This window comes from Excalfactoria chinensis, chromosome Z (assembly GCF_039878825.1).
Source record: "Excalfactoria chinensis isolate bCotChi1 chromosome Z, bCotChi1.hap2, whole genome shotgun sequence".
Lineage (NCBI taxonomy): Eukaryota > Metazoa > Chordata > Aves > Galliformes > Phasianidae > Excalfactoria > Excalfactoria chinensis.
This window is the reverse complement of record NC_092857.1, coordinates 20,359,203-20,379,823: the sequence shown is the minus strand read 5'-3', so window position 1 is coordinate 20,379,823 and position 20,621 is coordinate 20,359,203. Positions and strand designations below refer to the sequence as shown.

General features: G+C 42.0%; 1 protein-coding gene across 3 annotated transcripts in view; it reads right to left on the bottom strand.

Moving 5' to 3' along the window:
* MAST4 (microtubule associated serine/threonine kinase family member 4) overlaps positions 1 to 20,621 on the bottom strand; it is a 277,722-nt gene that overhangs the window by 167,255 nt on the left and 89,846 nt on the right. The gene's annotated exons all lie outside the window — the stretch shown is intronic.

Here is a 20,621-nt window from a genome sequence, read left to right as displayed (position 1 = left end):
GGGGAGAAGGAGAGTATTTAACTGGACTGTACTTTCACTAGCTTTGTAAAAGCTTTATGAAATCAAATTTCATTAATTTCATCATACAAATATCAAAGAAAATGAATCTTCTGCTAGTAGCCTCATTAAGCTTTTACATGGCATTCACAAGCACTTAATGATACCGTGTAGTAAAAATACACATACATCAGCCTACTTCATTTCTAGATACGCAGCTTAGAATTAAAAAATATTCCTTTTGCTGTCCCACTTACTTACATTACCTTGCATTTTCTATAGCAGTGTAAGAAGCCGCACACAAAACACATTACAGATTCCTATCTCTTTTGCTGCTCTTCCTGCTTCCTCAGGCATTCCATGCATCAGGTTATTGGAGAGGCTTTATTTCCCTCTTTCACACTCGCACATTCCCCTTTACTGAAATTATCATCTTGGTATTTTTGAGACCATATCACAAAACCATATCAAAGAGGAGTTCCACTAACACACCTAAGAAATACTGAACATTAAAGTATTAGGTTGAGCAGCTTTTCTGGAAATTGATTCCATCTATCCCTATTTCTTGACTGACTAAATACACACCATTGACTGAACACTTTTGTAATGTCTTAATCATCTAAAACAACAGTATTTCCTCTTTCTAAATTAGGCAAATTCAAGTTCATTTTCTGTATGAATTCTACTGAATGTGATACCTGAATTTGACACAGACAGAACTGAAGATTAAGCAGCTACTCATTTCCAGAAAACGCAAGGCAACCATAAGATTTAACATGCTCTTTACTGTCTTGACTTTGATCAGAAATACAAACACAGAAGTGCAGAAGAACATGAGAGCATTACTGGTTTTGTTGACCAAAAGTAAAGAGGTGAAAGCCAAGCAAAGTAAGACAGATTCTAATGGATCAGCATCTAGGTCTGACTGAATCATGCCTTTAAGATTAGTCTTTGTTCCTGAAATTAACACTACAGAACATAGCATAGAGGAAAACCAACCAACCAACCAAACAAACAAAAAAACAACAAAACCAACCAGACCACTTTCACAAATGCAAGCTAGACTCACTCATATTCCTGAAAAGATGCCATCTGCAGGGCTAACTGAAAATAATTTTATACTCATCTTAGTATTTCTGATGATCTCAAGACTCTGCTTTCCACAATGTAATTTCTACCCTTCCTTAAAAACAAAAAACAAAAAATTAAAAGTCTCCACACTCAGTAAGATGCCATGCAGAGCCAGCTCTGTAACTCAGAAAAGATCTGGTGGAAACAAAGAGTGAACAGTGCAAACTAACGCCCCTTACCCAACTACCCTATTTCCTGAAGATCTGTCAACAAATGTGGTAGTAATTCAGAGGACATCAGTACCCTTCCCATATACATATTTTATAATGAACACCCTCTGCCTCAATGTAAATAGGTGCAGTGATACAAAAGGAGAAATTTCCCAGCAACTTTAAAGCATTACTTGCCGTTCCGTTACTGAATATTATAAATTCAGGAGGAAAAAAGTATTCAAAATGACAAACTGTCAGAAGTGCCAAACTTCAGAGACCCTACCTTCTATCCTGTTGAGGTTATTAACCCACCTAACATGAGATGCTGGAAATTATTCCCTGTTATAAGCAGCTTTTTCATTCCTACCTCTCCTTTATAATATACTTCAGGAGCAGTCCAGAACTTTGATAAAAATATAGTTTACGGCCTGAAAAATCCTGATACAAAACAGGAATACCATCTCACAAGCATAAGAGTAGAAATAAACTGATGCAATTATTCCTGTGACAAAGGAATGAGTCTTGACTCTACTAAAATGCGTATGTGGGCTGTGACTGCAATGACACCAGAAATGTTAGAACCACAGATTATAAATCAGAATACATTAACAGCTCATTTTGTTAGTACAAAACAATCAGACAGGTAGACTGTCGGTGTTAGCATCAACAGACACATGACGAACAGGTAGCTAAACTCAAGACTATCAGATTCATTATCTCCTGCACTACAGAATGTGGGATTTTTTATTTTATTTTTTTTTTCCCAAATCATAAATACATTCTACTCACTTTTGCTACTACTCACATGGTACTAGAGGATTCACCTCTTTGCTAGGACAATAAATGAGCTGTGATGCAAGTCATGCCATGGGTCACCACCATGAAGACCAGCAGTAACTAGATTCTGGAGTGCCTCTGCAACCCTCCCTTCTAGCTCATTCTTGCCTTAAAGCCAGAGTTCACAATTCCCCCTAACAAGCCTGAACAATCATTCTGTTCTGTAAAACAGAAATGGTCTAGACTAAACATAGCTATTACTGGTGCAGAAGGGTAACAGCTCATCCAACAGCCCATTCAACAAGTGCACAGCTGTTGTGAAATGGATTACTGATGAGAACCACAGGACCAGTGGACTCCTTATGCTGTACTGATGCTAAAGGTCTCAAAAACTAAGCTCTGGTCTCAGCAAATTCAAGTAGGGATGTATGTTTACTATTAGGACTTATAAACATACAGAGCTACCTTGAGGGTGCAACTGAGATCAGCAGCTGTTAACAGAAACTGCTGAGACTGTGCATACAAAAAATAAATAAATCACAACTGGGTTGAGATAATAAAGGTGAGAGCAAAGAGAATGCAGTTCTTTCACTCCAGAAGAAATCAAAATTTGAACTATGCACAGGCATTAGAGTGCACGCATATGTGTTTCCCATTATATCATAACCTTATGCCCTCTAGTACTACACTCTAGCTGATAAAAAATTTCTGTATGCACACATCAGCTCCACACAAGGCTGTCTAATGAAAGACAAACCACAGAAAAAGTCAGGATGAGGGTCAGTGTCTCAGAGGTAGATCTACTGTACATTTAATAAGGTGCTGGAGGGAAAAAAAATATCTACATACTGAAAAGTCTAATGCCTTCAAGGAAACTGTCCAGCTACTACCAGCAAAGAACATCCTACAGATCCATGACACCCTGTGAATGTCCTTTCCAGAGGAACAGGCCAGCTGCAATTGTACAGCTGATAAAAAGCAACTGTCAGAAAATTAGCTTCCTGCAAAGGCCAGCATGACTCAAATCACCAAGAGCAGCTGGAGGAAAGAAGGTAGGCTCTTAAATAATTCCTGCCCAAGGAAAGGCAGTTTAGGTTAGATGGCAAGGAGAACAGTGGTCAGGAAGCAGAATCAAAGAATTATTTCATGATCCAGGTGTGTAATCCAATACCAAAGTCAGGTATTGAACACTTAATGGAGCTCTGAAGGCACCGAAGCCGGAAAGCAGTTATGAGAAGGAAACACGATTTAGGCTGCACAGGTTGGCAAGCCACTTCAACTACCTACAGGCCTTAACACTGCTACAAAAAGCAGGTTCCGTGTAAGGGTAGTTAGCATTAACATCAGTCATTTTTGTGGAAATGGCAGTATCAAGAGCATCTGAGTTGTCAAGCATGTGCTCTTATCTGAAGATATTTCCACCTCCTTATTGAAGTGGCAACTGCTCCCTTCTTCACTCCATTTCTCTTAGCTGCAGGACCAAGCCGAAGAGCAACAGCAGCTGTATCTCACACAGACAATATGAATACACCAGCCAACACCACAGTTGGTACCCGATGGCTCCACCAGTGGCTGGCACTGAAAAAAAATTCACAGCAACAACTCCACTCACATACGGCTGGGCAAACCTTCACGCTAACAAGTCTATTTCATTGTTTTTGTTATCATCATATTCAACCCCACTCTTCAACAGCACCCCCTCACGCATTCCCTAACCATTATCTTGAAGTATACTTCATACTCTGAGACCAGCCCTGTGCTATGCCCTCAATACACAGCTGCACCCAGGATTAAAGTTCCAGACACCCGAGATTCCACACCCTGCAGTGTCCCTTTACTCCACCCTAAGCATCTCTGCATTCACAGCTAGCGAAAGTTACAGCAACCATAGCCAAGGCCTGCTGTCAACTGTTCATACCATACCCTGAAAGTTTCTGTATGTATCGTGATCTACCTCCCACCCTACAGTTTTTCCTTCTAGATGCACTGTTACCCAACCACTTGTGCTCAGGGTGTAATGCCAGAGTCAGTATGAGGCCACAGTGCTACACTGCAGCTAGTATAGCATCACACAGTGCTGTATGCCTGCCTCCAAAGTCTTCACCTCAAAGCACAAGTCAAGACTCACATCCTTTCCCTACATATGTTAGAGGTACCATTAACAAGAAGAGATTGGGAAACACAAGCTACATTAGTTCAGCCCAGCCCGTGTTTTTCTTCTTTGCCTCAAAGTAGAACTGCCAGCTCTGTTGACCATAACAGTTAGATGAGATCAAGGCGATTAACAAGCTTTGTTCCTATATAAGCATAGAGCAAATATATTAAGATATAAAATCTTTATAGTTCCACTGAACTGGGCAGTAAGGCAGAGAGCTGTAAAGCAAGCAGCTTCCTCTTACAGCCCTTCCATGAATGCACAATGCCACAGTGCACACACAGTACAGTCCTTACCCATAACTCATACCTCTCCAAAACAAAGCAGCAAAACAGTTAAAAAAACAACCAAACAAGGAACAACGTAACAACAAAAAGCCTGCTTCAGGATGAAACCCAGTTCATCAGTATATCCAGCTGCTTCCTAGAAATAGGATATGCTGTGTGATATATAGAGCAAGATTTACACTCAGTAGCTCAATACTTGCAAGTAATACGCAAGCCAACCAACCAAAGTGCTCTCACCTTCAATAAGACCAAGTACACCAGTTGCAAGATCAGACGCTCAGTAACCTATTTCTCAGAATTACACTGTATTTACAAACGGATGTAAGGCCGTAGTATGATGCTTCATGCTAATTAAATATGATATATCATTCCAGCTTTAGAAAAATGATGCCAACAGGTACCAGTTGAAATCCAGTGTTGTAAGGTTGTCCTGATATATTCTGTATCATATACACAGTACTTTTAATCAAGCATATGACTGTGAATTAGAAGTTTCTTTCACGCATGTATGAACTTTCACTACATAACTACCATTTTAATTTCTACCAAGTTAACTAGCAACTTCATTAAATCAGCAAGACACACACGTGTTCTGCTAATGTGTGCTTAATTAAACATTGAAGAGGGTAATTCTATCCAATAAAATAAAAAAAGAAGGTAGACTATTATTAAACAGATATTGTTTTGATTTTGGTGTTGTTGTTCTTCCCCCTTCCTTAATTTACATTACAGAAAGCTTCAAAAAGCTACACCAAAAGGTACTATCAAAGATGGTAAGCTTCGCAGCAAATTGGTGAATCCACCTTCTGTACAATGCAAAGTCAACTTAGAATCATAGAATCACCAAGGTTGGAAAAGACCTAAAAGATCATCCAGTCCAACCGTTCACCAATTACCAAGAGCTCCCACTAAACCACGTCCCTCAACACAACATCCAGTTGTTCCTTGAACTTCTCTTGTCATGAGCAGGAAACATTCTAAACTCCAGGAAGTTTTACCCTGCACATAAATGTAAACCTAAGAAAAAAAAAAGAACATTCAACTTCCAAATTTCTGCCTCCATGGTTTCTTCAGAAGCACCTGTAGGAGCAACACTGCTAAGTTTCAGTACTAGACTACTAGACTGAAAATTGTATCTAAGGGGTAATTGCAGTATTATTTCTACAGCAACTGCAAAACTAATGCAGCTAAAAGCAAAGCTGTATTCCCCCAAAAAGTAAGCTAACTGCCAGCTGGAGAACAAGATGGGACACAAGTGCAAGGGCACAGGACCCCGCAGGAAGGCACATCAGGCAGAAAAGAAAGGTAAGTCCCCCTGGAGGTCAGCAACACGCCACTTGGGCACACAGTCTGCTGAGCTGCACGGCGGACCCCAAGCCTTAGCCCCACGTGAAGGACCCCAAGCTTGCTACTGGCAACAGCTTTCAAGCAAGTGCCTAAGAACAGGTATTTCTGTGTACCAGAGATTTCACTTCCAACTTCAAACAAAATTATAACAATGCAAGTAAGACAGAAACTGATATTCTAGGCTGCTTCAGTGTACTCTGTAGACTGAAGACTTTTAACAGAAATAAAGAAAAGATGTGGAAACTTAACATTATTTCAAAAAATATGCAAGGCTGCATATTCCACAGTGGCATAACATTTTCCACATTTTCCTTTAAAAAAATCGAGTTTAAGAGAAAGCCATTACATTTGGTATGATATGAACAACACTGGCCGTCATATTACCAGTGAATACCAAGACTTCCCTCATTCTCCCTCTCTTATTAGTTATTAATGGTGAATATAACTGACTAGAAAAGTTTTGAAATGGAATTCTGACAGAATTTATCAGTAGTCTGGCAAAACAAAAGTGAGCTCTGGCATCAGCCAATTTTACTAGATTTTATCTTGAAAGAAAAGTCATGCAAATTGCCATTCACTATTTTCCAAATAATATATGGGACCATGCTATCATGCTGATCAGAGGGCCGGAGTACATCTCCTATGAAGAAACTTTGACTGAACTGGGCTTGTTCAGTCTGGAGAAGAAATGGCTCCAGAGAGATCTCACTGATGCTTTCCAGTATTTAACTGGGCCTACAGGAATGACAGGCAAGGACTCTTTGTCGGGGAGTGTAGTGACAGAACAAGCAGTCGTAGTTTGAAACCATAAGAGGGGAGGTTTAAATCAGATATTAGGAAGGAATTCTTCAGTCAGATGGCAGCGAAGCCATGGAACAGCTGGCTGGAGAAGCTGTGGGTGTCCAGTCCTTGGAGGTGCTTGAAGGCCAGGCTGGATGTGCCCTAGGCAGCCTGAGCTAGTGGGGAGCAGCCAGGGGTTGGAACTTGAACTTTAAAGGTCCTTTCCAACCTAAACAATTCTATAATTCTGTGACCCTATTATTTTGAGACAGTTTTAATGACTCAATATATAAAGACGGAAAATATCAAATTACAACACTGTGTATTTTGGAATGCGCCAAAGATCCATTTTCATTCTGTCATCATTCCTTGTTTTTGTAGCGTTCTATTAACAGAACCGTGAGTACGAAGAAAATACAAGAACAAAGGGATGAAGGGAATGCAAAAACTAGAATGCAAAAATCTTGGTTTAGAGTATATGTTTTTTTCCTTAATCCTTAATCAAAAGACGCAATCCAGTCTCTGATGATTTTAGAATGTAGCAAAGGAGGAAGTAAATACTGCAGGACTCACACATAACTGAGTCACTCCATATTACCAAAAATTTAAGTATCACTGTAAGACTAATTCACTCTATGGTATTATCTGCTTACAGTTCTGTTAGTTATATGACAACTCGCGAAGTCAATATACTGCAAAAGCAATAACATTTCTTCATACACCCAGCTTCCTTATATTGGTTACCTATTGATCTCTGAAAGCTGCCAAGACTACTTCTGTCAGACAAGCGTTTGATAAAAAAAAAAAAAAAGATTTCTAATTAGATACAGTCTGTTCAGGCACTACAGCCATTTCATACCGACCATCTTTCTCCCTGCCATTCCACATTCTTGAACTGTATTTGAAGATACAGCCTTGACATCTTTGCATTGTGCTATAGCTGATAGCAAGCAAAATGGCCTGTTCTAAGGTTATGCAATGCAATCACAGTAACAAGAGAAAACCGGGAAATTCAAGGTCATTGGGCCTCGCGGTCTTGGACAGAACGCTTAATTCCCTATGCCTCAACCTACCACAGAAATAATGAAATGCTGTCCATGTCTCAATGACAACAAGACACAGGGAAGGAGTTAAACAAAGATGCAGGCATTCAAAAAGTTAAGTAGCTTTGAGCTGTCAGTGTTATGGCTGCAGACAGGTTAATCAGTTTTCCCGAGTAATTTCCCCACAGTTTAAGGCTTTAAAACAATCAAGTCCTATATATGAAGAAAGAGGTCGCTGGAATATGCAAGGAGATGGAGGAAGGCAAGCAGCATGCAATTCTAGAGCTTGCTGTTAAAAAATAATAATAACAATAAAAAAATTCATGGAACTAGGAGTAAGAAAACAACAACAGTAATTTAAAGGAAAAAGATTTAAAAGATATCAAGTGTTCTGCTTGAATGAAGTGACACTGATAACACCAACAGTGAAAAAAATAAAAAGTGTAGAAAATCAAGTCACTGAAGGAGGCATGCAGAACATGAAAGATTGGTGATGACAGAAAAGATGAATATGAGCAGAGCCAGACCACCCTACCAGAGGTTCAAAAGCTCTGAATTCAACATACTGATGACACAGCTTAAGATAAAAATATATGCAAATATATGCAAAAAAGTAACAGTGCAGCACTTTCTCTCATCTTAGTCTCTGGGACTTCACCAACATACCAGGAATTACAACACAAGTGATCTTCAGACAGAAGGCCATGCAGTGTGCCAAGCATGGAGGTAGGGTCAAGTTACAAATTCTATCATAGTTTTTCCCTTTTAGATTTTGATTCCAGCAAGTGCAAAATGATCTTATCATTACTATTATTCTTTAACTAATAAGATGTCCATTTCTTGCTGATCTCCACTGCCTTCAATTTAGATCTTCGGTATAATGCTTAGGCTCTGTGCCAAACTTCACAGGCTCATGAAAACCATTTCTGTTAGAGAGCCATCTCAGAATAGAACCAATCCATAATAAATACAAATATTCTATGAAGTTATAGAACTTAAAGAAGCAGAAGCAATGCATCAACAGTTATGAGAAAAAAAAATCTTGCGCTGTATTAAGTAAGGCAATCTTTATGGCCAGGGTCAGAAATAAAATAATAAATCATAAAAATATATATATAAAATAAATCATAAAAAATATTTCAAAACTGTAGCTTCCATTTGAAAAAAATAAAACAAAAATTAAACTGAAGGGAAAAAAAAAAAAAAAAAAAAAAAAAAAAAGAAAAGAAAAAAAAAGAAAGAAAAACAAACTCCCAACCTTTGAAAGTTATCTCCCCAAGGAGGAGAGAACTCTGAGACCAGGACTGTATACTATACTAATTAATCTGTCCAGCAATAGAAACTTGCATGCAAGCAGTGCAAAAAATTCATCTGCGGTAACTTGCTGTATGCCATCCTTACAGGACGGCCATAGAGGTTAGATTTTGTGTAGCAAAAACATGTAGCTAAAAGGTCTGCTCTAATTGCCCGGCAGTCTAACCCATCAGTCAGCCAAATATGCTCCCATTAGCACTGCTTGTTATGGCACTGCCTTCATCTCCTGGACCACATCCTGTTGAACACAGACATTATAGCATTTGTTTGAACAAAGAACATTCAGGCATCTTGAAGGAAAGAAAAAAAATGAATATCTGACAGGATTTTCATTGATTGCTGCATTTTCTCAACCGTGCTAGAGAAAACACACACGAAAAAAATTGCTGCTTTAAATACTACCTTTTCGTAGAACAGCCCCTTGGCAGAAACATATCAATTTAGAAGCGCATGAATTTTCTCCCTGAACCTTGTTAGAGCCTGAAGACATGTGCACACACTTCACATACCTATAAGCCAAACCAGTTTCACTGGGTTTGGCACAAGAAGAGCTTAGTATTGATCCGTCAGAGAGACTCCACATCAGAGAGAAACTGCACTAAAATAATTGAAGATGTCTTTAGGGGGAAAAAAAAAAATCAAAAAAATACACTACTGTGGTTTGCAGCAGTGCTAAAAATCTACCTGAGATGCTCTGCTCTTAGAGCTGAAACATTGTGAAGGGTATAAGGTGCTACAGAAACCATTAAAAAAGCAAGACAAAGAGCAGAGCAACGTTAGCATTACTGAAAGAGCAAAGTGCGAGCAATTTAAGCGAGCCAAAATACAAAGACTCGTGAACGACTGTTTACATGGGTTGATAGCAATAGGACAAGGGGGAATGGTTTTAAACTGAGACAGGGGAGGTTTAGGTTAGAGATCAGGAGGATTTTTTTTCTTTTTCACCCAGAGGGTGGTGACACAGTGGAACAGGTTGCCCAAGGAGGCTGTGGATGTCCCACCCCTGGAGGCACTCATGGCCAGGCTGGATGTGGCTCTGGGCAGCCTGGTCTGGTGGATAGCTACTCTGCACATAGCAGGGGGGTTGAAACTAGATGATCACTGTGGTCCTTTTCAACCCAGACCATTCTATGATTCTGTGAAAAAACGTCTATGATGGAAGAGGACGCGCGTAGGGTCCTAAGAGCATAGACAGGAAAATCAAACAACTGATATTTGGGAAATGAAGTTTAGAAATGCAATGCAATGTCAGCATATAATCAGGAATGTACACCAGGCACATTACCAAGGTTGTTATCTTCAGGAAATCAGAACAAAGAAGAGCATGTCCAACCTAGCAATAATAGCTTTACCTCCAATCTTCTACAGCCATCCCACAAAGGTTTTGGCCAATTTGCCCTGAAAACTGCAGTTTACAGAGAAGTATGACTACTCAGAGCAGAAGTGATGAAATAAGAAAATGCTAATCAGCTTCATGCCCAAGCATCAAAGTCTGCCATTTTTTATTTTCAACTACCCAGAGATACACCTCAAAGCACAAGACACCTAACAGTACTTTGATGTAAGTAAAGTAATGATCATCTTGCATGTTTAAACACAAAGACATACTACTGAGTCTTGAAGAGCCAAGAAAGAAAATAGCACATGAACCAATAAAGAATCAGTGCACCATAAAATACACCTTTTATCCTGGACATAAACATTTTGCTGCTCCTAACTGTTGTTCTTTTTTTGCATTGCTCCTTCCCTTCTTGGACTTATCTACATTTACTAAAATCTCAAGAAGAAATTGAAGTAATCTAAAACCGGGAAACTATTTTCACAAGAGGCACTGGATACCTAAAAATCAATTTTCTACTCATAACCCAAATGGTCCAGCTGTGCCTGTGAGCACTGTATTTAGAAAACATAGGAGAATAGGGATTATTTTCAGGTTCTTCTATACATAAGTTCTGACTGCCAGATTCCCTAAAGTAAAGGTAGAAGTTGTGTACAGTTAGTTTATTTTAGAGCAACTCAAGTGGTGTCTTCCTTGTTTTAGCATGATTAAAAATGAAAGGATAAAGAAGATTTTTAAAAGCTATTATATCAGAAAATTTTCAAAACAGAAGTTAACACAATCATATTATACATCCTGTTTTACCACGTCTCCCTTTTCAAAAAAAGAAGAAAGTTATAAGGAGGGACAGTAGGAGAACCCTCATTAGTTGAGAAGCATCTTCGCATATAATTCTGTACTGATACATTTCTGATACAGAATCCTTTACCTGCAGGTAATGCATAAGATAACTGGTTTGTATAAAGTAGTTGCCTGGTTCTGGACACCAGAAAACAGAATCTGGGACAACATAGAGTAGGAGGAGCTACTAGTTATCAGTTGTGCCATGAGCTCCATCATTCAACTAAGGCAACTACCTACTGCCTCCTATGAGATATTGACTTGGAATACTTCAGTGCCTTCTGAAACTTGAATTTCTTCCTTCACGGCAAGTGTACAAAAACTAAGTTTTGGTAAACTGCTGCTAAAGTAGATCTCTTTCTGACAGGACAGCTTAAAAATGCTTTCAGAATCTTCAGTGCACCTGTACCCTTGTTTTGCCACAACATCTTGAAATTCGGTGGAGGAGGACATCCAGGTGCCACCCACATTATTTAGTATCCATGTGAAATTAAGCCAAATATACATGCAAAAACAGGGTTTTCAGAATGAACTAACTACTCCAAATGTAATGTACTCTGTAGACACTCATAGGTGTACCTAACACCTATGCAGTGCCTGCTTGTTCTCAAAGGAATGGACATAGTGCAGTTATCTATTCTAGAGCAAATCCAAGCTACTGCACCCCACCTTCTCAAATGTGGAGTTCCACATTTGAGAAATGAAATCTAGGAGGGCTTTAAGGAAAAGGTGAGTGAGATGCAACAGAGACACGGGAGCAGAGGCTGAGCACAAGCAACTAAACAAGATTAGAGAGGACCTGAGTTGCTGATGGGAAAAAACATTTTCTAATTTACCTGTCCTGCAAAAGGTAGAGTTAAGACTGTAGAAGTCAATGCTACTTCAACGGAGATAAGGCAAAGCCAAGAAAAGAAGATTCAAAGAAACTACCGCACTGTAATTCTGCTTTGTTATCTTCACAATTGTTTGTGCATTTTAATGTAATTTTGACATTCAAATGGGCAACGAGCACTTTTATAAGCAAAAATGATTATTGCTTTAATCGCTTAGGAAGAAAAATTAATAGCACGTCAAAGTCTGCGGGCAATTCTGATGAAACCCCTGCTCAAGAAACAGAACTTAAGACTTGAAGTGGGCGGATACAAACCTGAGAAATCATCCTGTCAAGCATGACACATGAAGCAGCACTGGAGGGAAAAGGAAACACAACAAACTCAAATGAAGCACCTTGCAAAGAATTTCAAATAGACAACATGGAGAATTACGGGTTTTATCAGCTGTGACATAGTGAGTAAAGACAAACTGTTTGTTAACAAAACTATCTGTCAAACTAAGAACTACCCACGGGACTGATGGGGGAAAGAAATCTTAATCAGAAGTTCATTATCTTCATGTAGATCTTATTCCTGTTATTATTAAATATATAAGAAAAAAAACCAAACACTACAATTCTGGTATAAGCCAAGTGACTCCAGCAAGAGCTAGCCAGCACATAGAGAACTGCGACAGACCCGTTTTCTATATGACCTGTAGAACACAACAAAGTTCAGTTCAAAACATTACACGTTCCATCTCTCAGCTCACTGTGGTATCTGACACGAAGGAACATGAAGTCTACACTTTGCATTCCAAGCCTAATACAAACCAGTCAGTCAGCTTGGTGTCATATTGTAGACATTATCAAGAAACGTTACTGCAATAAACAAAAGGCATGGGAGAGAAGTGTGATAGGGGCCACAGACACCAAATCTGGCTTCATGCCAAATATTTTAGCTCTGAATGCAGCAAGCAGGACTGCTTATTTATTTATTTACTTAAGCCCCTAAAATAAAATGACCACAACCTCAAGAGAAGCAAAGACAGAATAGTTAACCCTTTCAGAAAAGCTTTCAAGGCTCAAACAGCAAAATGTCTGACACACAAGGCCTTTTCGAGGGACCTGATAGAACAGTGTAAACATCTAACAATGCATGAATGCCTGGAGAACAGAGCGGAATTAGCTGATCAAGTGATTGTGCACTTTGTTAGGACCACAGTTGTGACAGATAACAAGAAAAGGAAGAGCATTCTTTAGATCAGTGTTTCCTCTCTCCACGGCTTTTGCTAGCAAAACACAGCTATCACCATCTATCACTATTTAAGCATGCAAAAAGCCTGTTCAATCGTGTACACATCACAAGAACAGATCCGAGACAACCTGCCTTCTACCACTGTCCCTACTGTAACTTAAAAATAAAGGCGGCTCTGTCAGGAAATACATATATATACATATTGTATTCCACTGTAAATGTTTCATTTTCTATTTTACTTTATCCAGCCAATCACTGAACAGTTTGTCTATACCTCATAAATCAAGAATGCTAGAGTCACAATTTAAGTTGTCCTGAGCACTACCTCACAGATGCAGCCCCTCAAGCAACAGTGTGTTACACAAGACTGGACCCAACTACCAAGGACATGTGCAGAGAAGAGTCACAAAGCTATTCCTGCACAATGCCAGAAGAGCCCCCCAATACATTGGAATCTACTAGAAAATGAAAATTGTAAAGCCTGGTCACTTTCTGGTTTTGATCTTTCACTGCTTTTGCATCAGGTTCCACACCTCCCCACAGATTCATTTTTCCCCCTTCCTCACATTCAGTAAGAGGCAGAGCCACCTATTAAGTCCAACTCACAACCTTCTCACCTAGAGCAACAGAGAGCTGTTACACAGCATTCAAACCAGTGAAAAAACACATAGAGCCTTTCCAGAGCCTAATGTAAGCTTTATTTTTCCAGACTTAAGTCTGCAACAAAAGCCACAGTCCAACTAATATTCTCCAATTCTCACCATAATTCCTCCCAGCACACTACATGAACAGCATTCAAGAGACAGTCACAGTGTCATTGATAAATCCTTTATTCCTCTATGGGACATAGCTTCCCAGATGAACTTTTTATTTCATGTATCGATTCAGAATTATTTTCATGCAGATTCCTACTCCCAAAAAGACACATGAACTAAGGAGCCATAGATAAGGTTGCTCCTTTCCCTTCTTTTTAGTTTCTCAGAACACATTTTTAAGAAAGCCAGCAAGTAAGGACCTGGAAAAATAAAATCCAACATTTTCTGTTTTGCAAAGGACTAGATATTCTGAGTAGAGTACTTCTAAGAGTGCCTATAAAAGCCAAATATTTTCCTGTATCAGAGGTGGAGTAGAGAAATCACCAAAGCCACAGTCATGCTGCCCCTAGCAATCCTTGCTAGCAAGACATGGAATTTGCACAGAGTCACCAGTTCACAAAGAAATGCAACCCTGCGTTTGCATTGCACTTTCATTCACACTGTCTGCTTCCATTTCTACAGCAATGGCTCTGAATTAAGGCTGAAATTCTTTTCAGCCCCTTCTCAAAAAATTTGTGAGTGAAGTACAATATTATTTCAATTGGATTTTTTCTGTGTCATACATAATATTAACTAGGCAAACTTAATGCAGTTCAGTCACCCCAAATTCACAGAAGCTTTACATACCTATGAAAATTTTCTAGCGTTTATGAAGAAAATACATACTTGTGAACAAGAAAGCAAATCAATGCAGTCTTGTCTTTGACATTTGGGAATTTCCACATATAGCTGATTTATTTGCTGTTGGTCAATTTCTCTAAAAGTCTGATAAAAAAACCTCATGTAATTACCCGAGGATTTACAAGATGCTGCTTACCAACCACTTCAGAGGCAGAAATGAAATTAGCAAAAAGGAAAGGGAAGGCCTGAAGCATCCAGCACATCTGTTCACAAAAGAAAAATCTTCCTCAGCTCCAGAAACAGGACTGAAGCCATTTGCATCTGGCAGTAAGATTCCTCCCACATTCCCATATCCCTCTAAGTGCCTGCAGGAACAGCATATTACCTGCACACGCCATCACTGGATTTTGGAGCTTTCATTTAAGGCTTTATAAAACATACCACCTCAGACCAATGCCTATCAGACAAAGTCATGGAAGAAAGCTGAAATGTAATGCCCTGGCAGGATATAGTCGAGACCTGTGAGGAAGGATGAGTAAGTAATTAGCTGCTTTCATTTTTATTATTTATTTGGAGAAAAAAAAATAAAAAATCCTATTTCAATCCATGCTAAGTTATACTTAGAATTTCAGAAGCTATTTTCTCCTCTTCCTTCAAATAAAACCTGTTCTTTGTAATTAAAGATAAAGAGGATGTTTCATAAAAACTTGCTTTCTGAAAATGAGTACATGCAACAGAGCTCTGCATTCGGGGGATTTAATTTTTCTACGAATAAAACCAAAACAAGTAATGACCTGAAGAAAGAACTTGTAGCAGAATGGACTAGGAGTACCTACTCAGGTTGCCATAAATGAAGGGCTCGGTTTCTCTTCAAAGCCTAAGCACTGGGAAAACCTTCACAGATCAACCCAAAACAAGATTTACCCAAGTCTGCATATTTACTTACAGCTTATATTTTGAGATTCAATTCAAGCTGCTTCCTGGCTTTTTTTAAACACAGCATGATGGTACATGGCATCAAACACAACTACATCAGTTTCCCATCTAAAAGGAAATTGTTTGTGTGTCCTGTAAACCAGGCTTTGAAGCAAACTGTGTGCAAATAGCAAAAAGGGCAATTGCAGAAATCTGACTTTTAAGTAGGTACTGTTCTACGCTGCATTGCTGGTTTATCAAAAAAAACCCCATACTTTGGAAGACTGTGTGCTTCAACAAAGGAAGCACACCACTTTTAAGCAGGTTTATCTTCTTACAGCATTTCTATTTCTATCCCAAAGAAGTTACAAAGTCCTATGAAGTAAAGTTAGTCAACCTGTCATTGACTATAGCTTCTTCAGAATAGTCTTAACACAGAAGGCTTCTTATTTAAATAAAAAATAAATCCTACTCTGAGCATTCTCCACAGCCTTTAAGGGAAAGGCTCAGTAACATATGAAAAAGAAGAGCAGACAAAAGATACATAGGTTAATCCTACAGAACAATATTATGGTAGAAGATTTATTTAACAACAACAGCAAGGAAACAAAAAAAAGAAAAAAGAAAGAAAAAAAAAGCCAGTAAGAATCCATGCTACTGCTACTACAAAGTAACCAATTCATTACTTTGGACTGAGAAGGTCAAATGTCAATCAAAGAGCCAACTCAGGGACTTCATCTAATCAGTATTTACTAAGGAGAATTAAACAGGGACTGCATTCTGTATCAGGTCATATGATCTGCTCTCCAGCTTGCAAATTCATCATACCAGTCTCTGGGCTAACCACACGAACAGATGGAAGGTGAAAAAAGCAGAGGAACAGAGGACAGGGAGTGAGAGGACAATGGGAAAACCGCTTTACTTAAAGGACTAACAAATGAAATTTCAGCGTAAATTGGATCTCAGCCTCTCCATCTTCTCCTAGATGACTGTATTTCACCCTGTACACTTCTGAGCACTGGCTGATTTTTCCCACCCCAGAATCAGACTCTAATGACAGACATGAGGTACCAATCTTTTAAAATTACTGCAGTCATTGTATGTGTGAATGGGATCATTCTGGTACTGCAATTATTCATGATATGGCTTTTGATACTATGAAATGATCACCAGAGCACCTGTAGGAACAAGCAAGCGTTCTATAAAATATTCTTGGTATCCGTTCAGAATTACTTACTTAAATTATGGAAGACAGGAACAAAGAAAACTCCCTCAAAAGGAGTAGTTTGCAGAACTCAGCAATAGGTTTCACATCAAGTTTTTCCATTATCCCCTAATCAGAACAGACTGCCGTTCGATTCTTGTCAAAGGGCAGAAATCCGGTTTACACGACTCAATGGATTAAAGAAGGTTTAGGAAAAGGAAATCCGGTCTCACTGTGAAGATCTACCTCTTGAAACTTTTAAATCCCCCTTTAAAAGCTGGCACTGGCAGTCCCAACCTGCAGCCGAGATTCTCCTTTCTGCCGTACAATCAACTAACAGAATGGATTTAGGACTTAAGGGATTAACACCGCGGAGTGTTTGTACCAAAGAAGTTCCCCGCTCTCCTACGAAGGAATGCTCTCGCACACGAGTCCGGGAGCGGCCAGCGGGTCCCTAACGCCGAGAGGCCGCCGGGTTCCCACGGCCCTCCCTCCCCGCGCTACTTCAGGACGCGGCCCGCAGGCTGCAGCCCTTCGCCCGTCCGACAGAAAGCGACACGTGATCCGCACCAAGTTGGAAGCGCGGACCAGGAGGGTGCGGGAGCCCCGCAACTTCGCAAGTTCAGCACGTTTTACGCGTTAGGCGCCGTTCTACGCTGCCTAAGAATAACGATCCCAGCCACAGGGAGCCTTTCCTTTCCTGCCTGCTCCCACTGAAACCCTGCGGATGTGAAGGAAAACAAAAGAGAGGAAGCACATTCATCGCCGAGCGCGACCGGAGCGGAGGAGCTCCCCGAACAATGGGCGCGAGCGGTGCGGGGGACGACCCTGCTGCTGCTGCTCGGGCACCGCTCGGCCCGCAGCGCCCCGTCCGCCCGTTCTCCCGCCCGGGCTCAGCCCGAAGCCTCGCTACCCGCGGGGACATCTCCCCGGCTGTCGGAGCGCTGGCTCGGGGAGGTGACCGCCCGGCGGCGGGTGCCGCGCCGCCCCACGCCGAGCGTGCGGCGAACCCGACGGCGGACAAAACTTTCTCCCCTTAACGGCCACGCTTTCCCCGCACCTCCGCCACGCTCGGGCGGCGGCGGGGGGCGGAGCGGCCACCGCCTCCCCGGCACCGCGCCGCAGCTCCGACGGCCGCGCCGCTCGGAGCCCAACTCCGCCGCGCCTCCCCGCCCACAGGTGTCCGCGGCCCGCGGCACGCCCCCGAGCCTCGCGGCAGGTGAGGGCGGCTCCCGAGCGGCGGGCGGCGGCGCCGCGCGGCCCTACCTGCAGCCCCCGCCTGCGCAGGATGCCCGGCGCGTCCATGGCGCCGCTCCGCCGGCCGGCCGCGCCGGACTGCCCCGAGCCCGCGCGCCGCTCCGCATCCCTGCAGCTGCCGAGCGCTGACATCACGGCGGCGCCCATTGGCGGCGCGCGGTCACGTGGCCCGGCGAGTTGTGCACCTCGGCAACTTACAGCGGCGCCGGCGGGGCAGCCCCGAGCGCTGAGTTGACACTCGGGCGGAGCGCGGCGGTACCGGCGCGCCGCGGCGGCGCTCCGACAGAATGGGGCCGCCGCTTCCCTTGCGCCGGGCCGCCGCTCCGACACCCGCCGGCGGGGACCCGCGACGGGCATCGCCCCGCCCGCCGCCCTCCGCCCGCGCGGCTCCGTGCACCGCCGTCACGGCACTTCCGGCCCCGGCGCCCACCACCTGGGCCGTGCCATTCACTTACCTTGCGAGACGTACCAACACGGCAGCCGAGTAAAGCTGGCCGCGCTTCCTGCCCGCAGCGTAGCGCTTTGTTCGCGCATCGGGGCACGTCCTGTCAGTGCTAAGCACGTGGAAACGCATCCCCATAAACACACCGGTATGTTTCTGCGGCCGGGCATCGCCTGGCCGTACCTGGAGGCAGGCAGCCTCCCGCATCCAGGAGCCGTGCATGCTCTCCTGGCACAGCACGTCCCGCCTTCACCGAACGCACTGACGGACAGAGGCTGAGTCCAGTGAGGACTTCGGCACTCCTGCTCACGTCTGGCAAATGGCACCAACTCCACCTCAGCTTCTCTCTATGTAACAGAACCCACTGACTTCAACAGAAGAGGGATTGCTGTTCCCAGCATCATATCCCAATCATACGGCTTCAGGAATTTCTCGACTTTCAAAAGTCTGACTCTTCAGAAGACTCCGCAACACAGCAGCAGAATCCAACTCATGCAGCATCCACCTGAAACACACAGGTACACCTGCAGACACCTCCCACCGAGAACAGCGCACCCCACAGCACTTCTGGAGAGCAGCAGGCAGGGACGCAGACAATGTTCTTTAGTACATTTCTTACTAAAGGATATAAATAGAGATAGAAATCAAGGTTGCATTCACCTATTAACAGCCTAAGATGAGGATTATGACAATCACGCCCTTAAATCTAGTACGAAAAAAAAAGTATTGATTTCCTGTCAGACGGCATCATTTTGAGAAGCAGCCCGTGTACGTTTCACGGCAGTGAAACCTGCTGGAGGCAAAAACATTTGGAACAAAAATGAAGGATTGCTGAAAGGATAACACTAAGCAGTAACAGCTTATGAGAAGAACCACAAAGAAGAGGCTGCTGTGTTTGCCCACCTCTGCTTTTCTCCATACAACTGAAACGCGTTAATATTCTTGCTTTTCACTTTTAGAAAAAGTGGGAACATTTGAGCTTTTTCATTAAGGTGCCTTTTTCTGATATCCGCAACTTCATTATCAGGGGAAAAAGTCCTTTTTTATCAGTTACAGTGACACTTGTCTGGCGGCATTTTCCCCTCCCTTTCTCCAGCCCAAAACACACCCGCAGCATCAGGTCAGTGGCTCAAAACATACCATATCACCAGTGTCAGCTCCAGGATCAGAGCTGTGCTTCAGATCATGGAGAAAGAAACTGCTCAGGCTAATTCCTCAAGAGGAAGAGTAGGCAATGAAAAGCACTGACTGGGGGCCAGGAGAGAGAATTCTGACCATGGGGTTTGACCTTCTCCATAACAAAGGATATACGACTCTCCTGAATTCATTTCATTTTGAAACACAACCTGTCTTTAAACAGCATGCTGCAGCTAGTGGAAAACTTTAGGTTTGGAGAACCAAACTGAAGGATGCCTGGGATTCCTCAGCTGCTCTCACGAGAAAGGAAAACTGGAGTCATGCTAAGGAGATGGCTCATCTCCTCTCAGCTCCTAATACCATCATCATTCCCTATTTCTGTTCAAAAATAAGCCATCATCTCTTTCTCTGTTACTAATGCCTTAAAATTTTCTCCCCATCATTCAGGATCCACACACCCCAACATCTCAGTACCTCTCTGTTTCCAAAGCCTATGCAGGCAAACAAATCACAATTCAAATACTGCGTTGTTCCCAGCGAGGACAGCACAAATGAATATGGGGCAATGGCCACACTGTCACATTTCAAGAGTGAGAGGGAAAAGGGTACTGTCTGTCCCTCGAGGCACACCACAGGGTTGAAGGGCAAGGCTGTTTGCATTTACGCATGCAATCCTGCATATGTTTTTAAATAAGCTCCATTTCAATCACCAGAATAGAAAAAAACTCCCACCACATGATTTATCAGTTCCTTCAGAGGTGAAGAATGCTGAAGTCTTAAATGTATTTTTTCATCAACGGTTTTAACAAATCTAAATATACATAATATGGATACATGAATGAAAAGCACTCTCCCATCTGGCTGAGAGGTCTGTAAGGCACGATAAATTCTACAGATTTATTACTCAAACAGCAACAGCACAACAAAATCACAGCACCAAGTAACATATCACTGATAACCATAGATGCAAATGGTCCACAACCTAAACAGAAACCTTAC